The sequence below is a fragment of the Peromyscus eremicus genome, chromosome 9, assembly GCF_949786415.1.
Source record: "Peromyscus eremicus chromosome 9, PerEre_H2_v1, whole genome shotgun sequence".
Taxonomy (NCBI): Eukaryota; Metazoa; Chordata; class Mammalia; order Rodentia; family Cricetidae; genus Peromyscus; species Peromyscus eremicus.
In genome coordinates, this window is record NC_081425.1 from 76,340,980 (window position 1) to 76,350,919 (window position 9,940).

Sequence of the window (9,940 nt, forward strand, 5' to 3'; positions counted from 1 at the left end):
AGGAGTGGTCCAGATTACATCTGGGTTAAAGTCTGAATTAAAGGTGTGACTTCCTATCTCAAAGAGCAGGACTAGAAGCAGATCCTCCTACTTCAAATGAAATCTCCCATAGATGTGCTCTATATATTTTGATTTTGGTTATTATCATATGTATTCTCATGGACAGCCAAGAATAGCCATCATGGTTGTATTTCCCTCTACACTAATATTCTTGAGCAAATGGCTCCCTTAGAGAGTGAAAGGAAGGAGTGACAATAATCATAAGTTACATCTGGGTCAGCTGTAGATCCCATGGTCATGATGACTTTATTGGCCTCCTTATGGCCATGCATGGCTGAAATAGGACTAAACACCCATCTCTAGTACTTGGGAACAAGGGATCAGCTGGAAATCCAGTTTCTATACAATAGGAGATTAGACATTGAAATAAGTATGATGTCCCTTTTAGTAACTGTGTTGGAAAGGGGCCCAGGAGTGAGAAATGTGTCTTCTTTAGAAAGAGGAAGAAAGGCCCAACACAGCAAACACACTGCAGCATTCAGAAAGAGTGGGGTTACTAGGGCACGTGTTTCGGACTTTAAATCCTCCAGACACATTCTTGCTCACTCCATTCATCCTGAAAAGGAAAGACAAATGAAAAAAAAACCACAAAAAGCCAAAATTCCCTCTTAACACAAGAGGGCCAGAAAAGACTTCTGTGGAGTCTTCATTCTATACAACAGCTAGAAGACTCCAGTTGCTTTCAAAGAAAACAATGATTTATTAGGATTTGAAGTTTACTGGTGATCAAAGAGGCAGGATCTGGAAGCAGCAGCACCAGGAACCACATAATAGTCCAGAGCTAAATGTTATTGCAGAGCTCCCATTGACACTACCATGATGAGCAAGGGCACTGCAGTGTGTGTCCCCAAGAATACTGGCTTTAGACAATGTTCCTTGTGCTGCTTCAGAAGATTGCAACATCTACAGATCTGAAAATGAGATGCAGCCTTCCCCAAGTCATCAAGCAGAATGGACTCCTCCATTTCTCTAGAACATAAGCTCTGGCATCCAGTTGATGATTCAGGCTTGTATTTGGGACCTGGTCTCTGCAGTAAGGGTTAGGGCTTCTCAATCTTCCATCAAAACACTGTGAGGATGGACAAAGTGTCGTCAGCCAACATCCCCTCCCCATGTTCATCCTGCAGCCTCCAGAAGGGATTTCAATAGTCAAATTTATCAACTTTTCCTTTGTGGCTCGCTCGGGCTTATGTTCACTCAATATTTTAAATATTTCATTTTCTGACATAAATCCTTTTAAATTTTCTTTCTACAATTGCAGTTTAACTTTGGACATAGAATTTTATTCATCAATGATCAAGTTTTTTTGCAGCAAACTGAGGCTTATGTTTTCTCCTTTATGGCTTGCTATGATGGCTACTATTGGAAGTCTACTTGACATGTAGTTGAGGAACTTACACCATCAGAATGGCTTGCAGCATGCTTTTTTGACATTTTCTTGATTGCTATTTGATTTTGGAAGGCTCAGCCCTCTGGGTAGGTCTATCCCTAGACAAGAGAGCCTAGGCCATAGAGGAAAGGTAGCTGACCAGAGCAATGGGCAATGTTCTTCTGTGGTTTCAAGCCCGTGCCTTGTGATCTTGCCGTGGCTTCCTTTGATGATGGACTGTAACCTGTGAGGTGGTGTGGGACTTCAGTCCTTGTAATTCTCCTGTATTTGTTATTGAAAATGGAGAATGCTGACACATCTGAGAGCCATAAATGAAATAATGCAATCAATGGGCTCTCTACAGCCTGGAATGCCTTTGCCTTCTCTGTTACCTAAAGAATGGCCTGTTATACTATTGTCTTAAAAAAACTGTTCCTTCACTATACCTCTACAAGAAAAGGATAGGGAAAAGTTTGCCTCCATGGTATGTACTTATAATTCTTCTTAGGTTTTTAAGAGATAGCAATAGAAGATATCTCCGACCGGGAATGTTAAAAGGTCTACCCTGTGCCAATAATTTGTTCTAAAACCATTGGAAATAATTCATGTACAGTTTCCACAATCTATAATATACCATTATATTGACAAGATGTTTTCCTTTGAAAATACAAAAATAAATTCATTTGTTATATTTTCCCCTTAGTCAGGAAGTCTCATCATCCACAGCAAAAGAGCCAACTTGTTTGATATGCAATAACAACAAACAATCATTGTAATAAATTATCTGGATTGATAGATTAACAAACATTTGAAAGTATACAACTTTCCTCTTCCTTGCTCATTTTCATATATCATGTTATTCTAAGACAACTTCTGATAGACTACAATTCACTTCATATTAATTATTAATCTTAATTTAATGCTGTTTAAATTTAAATAAATGATTTACTTCTGAAGTTGATCCTTGATAATGGATTGAGACAGTCAATGAAGCTGACCACCTCCATGAGTTACACTAATTTTGCCTGAAAGACCCATCTTTCTGCTGCATGCAAGAAACACACCTCAAATTCAAAGACAGACACCGCCTCAGAATAAAAGGCTGGGAAAAGACATTCCAATCAAATGATCTTAAGAAGCAAGCGGGCATAGCCATCCTGATATGCAGCAAAATAGACTTCAAACTAAAATCAATCAAAAGAGATCAAGAAGGGCATTACATACTCATCACAGGAAAGATCCACCAAGATGAAGTTTCAATTCTGAACATTTATGCCCCAAACACAAGGGCACCCACATATGTACAAGAAACGTTACTAAAGCTTAAACCACATATAAAACCCCACACATTAATAGTGGGAGACTTCAACACCCCACTTTCACCACTGGATAGATCAGCCAAATTGAAACTTAACAGAGAAATAAAAGACTTAACTGATGTTATGACTCAAATGGACTTAATCGATGTCTACAGAACATTCCATTCTAACAAAAAAGAATATACCTTCTTCTCAGCACCCCATGGAACTTTCTCTAAAATCGACCACATAATTGGCCATAAAGCAAATCTCAACAGATACAACACAATTGGAATAACCTCCTGCATTCTATCAGAACACCATGGTGTAAAGGTAGATTTCAACAACAACAAAAACTACAGAAAACCTACAAACCCATGGAAACTGAATAATGCTCAACTAAATCACCAATGGGTTAAGGAAGAAATTAAGAGAGAAATTAAAGACTTCCTAGAGATCAATGAAAATGAAGATACCACATACCCAAACTTACGGGACACTATAAAAGCACTGCTAAGAGGGAAATTCATAGCACTAAAGGCCCACATAAAGAAGTTGGAGAAATCTCACACTAGTAACTTAACAGCACACCTGAAAGCTCTAGAACAAGAAGAAGCAAAGTCACCCAGGAAGAATAGATGCCAGGAAATTATCAAATTGAGAGCTGAAATCAATAAAATAGAAACAAAGAGAACAACACAAAAAATTAATGAAACAAAGAGCTGGTTCTTTGAGAAAATCAACAAGATAGACAAGCCCTTATCAAAACTAACCAAAGGCAGAGAGAGAGAGCATCCAAATGAACATAATCAGAAATGAAAAGGGGGACATAACAAGAGACAATGAGGAAATCCAGTGAATCATCAGGTCATACTTCAAAAACCTCTACTCCACAAAACTGGAAAATCTAAAAGAAATGGATAATTGTCTGGATAGGTACCACATACCTAAGTTAAATCAAGACCAGGTAAACTATTTAAATAGTCCAATAACCCCTAGGGAAACAGAATAAGTGATTCTATTAAAAGTCTCCCAAGCAAAAAAAGGACAGGACCAGATGGTTTCAGTGCAGAATTCTACCAGATCTTCAAAGAAGAGTTAATGCCAATACTCTTTAAATTGTTCCACACAAGAGAAACAGAAGGAACATTACTAAACTCCTTCTATGAAGCTACAATTACCCTGATTCCTAAACCAAACAAAGATGCAACAAAGAAAGAGAACTACAGACCAATCTCCCTCATGAACATTGATGCAAAAATACTCAATAAAATACTGGCAAACAGACTCCAAGAACACATCAAAACAATTATCCACCATGATCAAGTAGGCTTCATTCCAGGGATGCAAGTGTGGTTCAACATACGAATGTCCGTCAATGTAATACACCATATAAACAAACTCAAAGAAAAAAACCCCACATGATCATCTCACTACATGCAGAAAAGACATTTGACAAAATCCAACACCCCTTCATGATAAAGGTCTTGGAGTGATCAGGAATACAGGGAACATAACTAAACATAATAAAGGCAATTTACAGCAAGCCAACAGCAAACATCAAATTAAATGGAGAGAAACTCAAAGCGATTCCACTAAAATCAGGAACAAGGCAAGTCTGTCCACTCTCCCCATACTTATTCAATATAGTACTTGAAGTTATAGCCAGAGCAATAAGACAACATCAGGAGATTAAGGGGATACAAATTGGAAAGGAAGAAGTCAAGCTTTCCCTATTTGCAGATGACATGATAGTATACTTGAGTGGCCCCAAATATTCAACCAAGGAACTGATACAGCTTATAAACATCTTCAGCAACATAGCAGGGTACAAGATCAACTCAAAAAAATCAGTAGCCCTCCTATATACAATTGACAAACAGGCTGAGAAGGAAATCAGAGATACATTACCCTTTACAATAGCCACAAATGATACAAAATACCTTGGGGTAACAATAACTAAGCAAGTGAAGGACATATATGACAAGAACTTCAAGTCCCTGAAAAAAGAAATTGAAGAAGATGTCAGAAAATGGAAAGATCTCCCATGCTCATGGATAGGCAGGATTAACATAGTAAAAATGGCAATCTTACCAAAAGCAATCTACAGATTCAATGCAATCCCCATCAAAATACCAACACAATTCTTCACAGACCTGGAAAGAATAGTACTCAACTTCATATGGAAAAACAAAAAACCCAGGATAGCCAAAAGAATCCTGTGCAATAAAACAACCTCTGGAGGCATCAAAATTCCTGACCTCAAACTCTACTATAGAGTTACAGTAATAAAAACAGCTTGGTACTGGCATAAAAACTGACATGTGGATCAATGGAATCGAATTGAAGACCCTGACATTAATCCGCACACCTATGAACATATAATTTTTGACAAAGAAGCCAAAAATGAACAATGGAAAAAATAAAGCATCTTCAACAAATGGTGCTGGCATAACTGGATATCAACATGTAGAGTCTGCAAATAGGTCCATATCTGTCACAGTGCACAAAACTTAAGTCAAGTGGATCAAAGACCTCAACATAAATCCAGCTACTCTGAACCTGATAGAAGAGAAAGTAGGAAGTAGTCTTGAACGCATTGGCATAGGAGATCACTTTCTAAATATAACACGAGTAGCTCAGACACTGAGAGAAACAATCAATCAATGGGACGGACCTCTTGAAACTGAGAAGGTTTTGTAGAGCAAAGGATACAGTCAACAAGGCAAAGCGACAGCCTACAGAATGGGAAAAGGTCTTCACCAACCCCACATCTGACAGAGGGCTGATATCCAGAATATATAAAGAACTCAAGAAATTAGACATCAAAATGCCCAACATTCCAATTAAGAAATGGGCTATAGAACTAAACAGAGAATTCTCAACAGAGGAAGCTCAAATGACTGAAAGACATTTAAGGAATTGCTCAACATCCCTAATTATCAGGGAAATGTAAATCAAAACGACTCTGAGATACCATCTTGCACCTGTCAGAATGGTTAAGATCAAAAACACTGAAGACAGCTTATGCTGGAGAGGATGTGGAGCTAGGGGAACTCTCCTCCACTGCTGGTGGGAATGCAAGCTTGGACAACCACTTTGGAAATCAATATGGTGCTTTTTCAGAAAATTGAGAATCAGTCTTCCCCAAGACCCAGCAATACCACTCTTGGGCATATACCCAAGGAATGCTCAATTATACCACAAGGGCACTTGCTCAGCTTTGTTCATATCAGCCTTGTTTGTAATAGCCAGAACTTGGAAACAACCTAGATGCCCTTCAACTGAAGAATGGATAAATAAAATGTGGTACATAGACACAATGGAATACTACTCAGCAGAGAAAAACAATGACATCATGAGGTTTGCAGCTAAATGGATGGATGTAGAAAAAAAATCATCCTGAGTGAGGTAACCCAGACACAGAAAGACAAACATGATATGTACTCACTCCTAGGAGTATACTAGATGTAAAACAAAGGTGACTAGACTGCTACTCACAACTCCAGGGAGGTTACCTAGAAAACAGGACTCTAAGAAAGACAGAGGGATCGCCCAATGACAGAGAAATGGATGAGATCTACATGAACAACCTGGACGTGATTGGGGGTAATGAAGGGCAAGGTTCTAGGGAAAGAGAACTTTGGGGAGTGGGAGATCTCAGCTGGATCAAGAACAGAGAGGGAGAACAAGAAATAAGAGATCATGATGAATGAAGACCACATGAGAGTAGGAAGAAGCAAAGTGCTAGAGAGGTCTACAGAAATCCACAAAGATACCTCCACAATAGACTACTGTCAATGGGTGAGAGAAAGCCCGAACTGACCTACTCTGGTGATAGGATGGCCAAACACCCTAATTGTCTTGTTAGAAATCTCATCCAATGACTGAAGGAACCGGATGCAGAGATCCATGGCCAGGCCCCGGGTGGAGGAGCTCCAGGAGTCCAATTGGCGAGAAAGAGGAGGGTTTGTATTAGCGAGAACTGCTGAGACCAAGGTTGGAAAAAGCACAGGGACAAATAGCCAAACGAATGGAAACACATGAACTATGAACCAATAGCTGAGGAGCCCTCTGGATAAGTGAGACAGTTGATTAACTTGAACTGTTTGGGAGGATACCCAGGCACTGGGACTGGGACCTGTCCTCAGTGCATGAGTTGGCTGTTTGGAACCTGGCGCTTAGCTCAGCCTGGAAGGAGGGGACTGGACCTGCCTGAACTGAATCTACCAGGTTGAACTCAATCCCCAGGGGAGTACTTGCCCTGGATGAGATTGGAATAGGAGGGGGGGCCAGGGTAATCCGGGGCTGATATGTAAAATTAAATTAAATTATCCAATAAAATTAAAAAACCCCACTATTTTACATAATAACATGAACTATGTTTCAACGAAAATTTTAAACTTAATCTTATTTCCTAGGTACTTTCTTTTATATATGACAGGGAAGTGGTGCCCACAATATTTCAAAAATCTAGGTGAGAAAATTAACCTTTCCTAGGAAAAAATCCCTTCATAGGTTATCCAACCCTAAGTGGTCAGGCCATAAAAGTTATTATCAAATACAAATTACACATGCTGTAAACTTATTGTAATACAGAGAATGTTTATCCAGTATAATAATGTAAAACTATGAAAGAAAATTTCTCTGTGATTAATGTGCCTTCTGATCCATGCAGGTTCTATACTGAAATTCTCATTTCCATTGTTGCTATGCTGCTTCAAGTTGAGAGATAAACTTAGCTAGCAGTTTCTATTCCTTGTCAGCATAACACACACACACACACACACACACACACACACACACATCACTTGAACATCATAACCATTTATTTTTGTTCCCCAAATTCTTATGGTAATATCATAATATAAAACACAGTATAAGTTTTAAAAATCCCACAATCTTTAAAAATTACAACAACTCAAAAGTACAAGGTCTCTAAAAAACAAATAAAACAAAAGTTTATTAATTGGGTCTGGTAAAACAAACAAAAAATTAGATATTTTCTTATTCCACAAGAGAAGAGCTGGAGCACAAAAATTTTAAGATGATAATAATACCAAAATCCAGCTATAATAATCCAAATCCTACAGCCCAATGTCCAGCATCTGGTACTCATGTGATCTTCTGGAATCCAGATGGATGGGGCATTCCTCCCTCTCCAGCTCTGCCCTGTGAAACACATGCAGTGCAGCTCTTCTCAGGGTTAGTCTGGCCCCACTCCACATCTGTGCTTCCCCTCAGTAGATGGACCGTGGTCTCACCATCTGCAGTATGCTGTGGGACTCTTTTCATCTCCTCTTCCACAGGGTTCCCTAAGTCCTGATGGAAGGAGTTTGAGTGGAGATGTCCTGTTTAGAGTTGAGTTTCCAGGATCTCTTCCTCTCTGCATATGCTCTAGCTGAGAGTCTCTGTATTTGTTCCCATCTGCCGCAGGAGGGCGCTGCTCTGATGAGGGCTGAGAAATGCATTATCTATGAGTACAGCAGAATATTGTTAGGAGTCATTTTATTGCTATGTTCCTTAAGCAGAACAGTAGTATTTGATTTTCCCTGTGGACCCTGGCCTATCCAGTCTCAGGTCTTGTTGATGCACACAGTGCTTGGTATGATTTCCATCTCACATGGAGTGGGCTTTATTCAAGACAGATACTGGTTGGTTTCTCAGACTAGTTTGTTACCATGGCACCATCATATCTTGGATGCAGTCACCATTGTAGCTGGGTTGGTGTTACTTTTCTCTTTGATCATGAGCAGAGTCCCTTCCACTGCCATGAAATCTAGTCCTTATGTGGTGAGGGATTTAAGGAGGCATCAGCTTGACTGATCTATGTTCAATGAGTTGTGATGGTGTCATCTTCAAGAATAGCACCTTCCTGTCAGTTTATGGAGAGCAACCAATAGCCTTACAATACCTTGGGTTTTATGGGGTCCAATTGGTCTCATTAGGCCAACAAATGGACTAAACGTAACCCAGCGCCAATATTGGAAGCTTCATTTGGTGACAAGAGATATTCATTTAGGGTTCTGTCTTCCTGATTTTTTGTTTTTTTCTTTTTGGCTGTTCCATCTACATCCCTCATATATATATTTATTAGAGTGGTTCTACTGTATTAGACTTGCATAAGATCCCTCACATGGCCCTTAATTTTACTTCTCCCTCCTTATATTTCTTCACAGCCCCCTCTTCCCTCTCCCCCCTCATTTGACCATCCTGTTCCAGACTCTGTCCTTCATCCATCTATAACAATCTATTCTATTCCCCCTAGGTGGAGATCTGTCCCTCCCACTAAGTCCCTTATTACATACCTAACCTGGCATATACAGATTGTAACTTATTTATCTTTGATTCAACAGCTAACATCCATATATAAGTGAAAACATACCTTATTTGTCTTTCTGTGTCTGGGTTATCTCACTCAGGATAACTTTTTCTAGCTTCATCCATTTACCTGCAGATTTCATGGTTTTCTTTTTCCTTTTTAACTGCTTAATAATAGCCCATCTCTGTAAGTGAACCACATTTTCTTTAGACATTCATGTGTTGAGGGACACCTAGGATGTCTCCAATTTCTGGCTATTATAAATACAGCAGCAATGAACATGGTTGAGCAAGTGTCTCTGTGGTAGGTGAAGCATCCTTTAGGTTTACACCAAGAGTGGCAGAGCTGGGTCTTAATCGATTCTTACCTTCCCAAGAAACAGCTACACCTATTTCCATAGTGGCTGTACAAGTGTGCATTCCTACCAGCAATGGATGAGGGTTTTCCATACTCCATATCCTGGCCAACATTAGATGTTGTTTATTTTATTAATCTCCTCTCTTCTGCCTCATGAAATGTGAAGTCTCAATAGTTTTGATTTGCATTGCCCTGATGACTAAGGATACTTAACATTTTTTAAAACTGTTTCCAAGACACAAGAATTTCCTCTACTGAAAATTCTCTGTTTTTTCTGTAAATAAAGTTTAATTGTGTCATTCATTTTCCTGATATCCAGGGTTTTTTTTTTTTAGCTCCTTACATATTTTAGATATTAGCCTTCTATTGTGTATGTAGTTGATAAAAATCCCTTTCCCAGCCTTGTGATAGTGGTGTATGCCTTAATCCCAGCACTAGTGAGTCAGAGCTAGGCGGATCTCTGTGAATTTGAGGCCAGCCTGGTCGACAGAGCAAGATCCAGGACATGCACCAAAACTACACAGAGAAACCCTG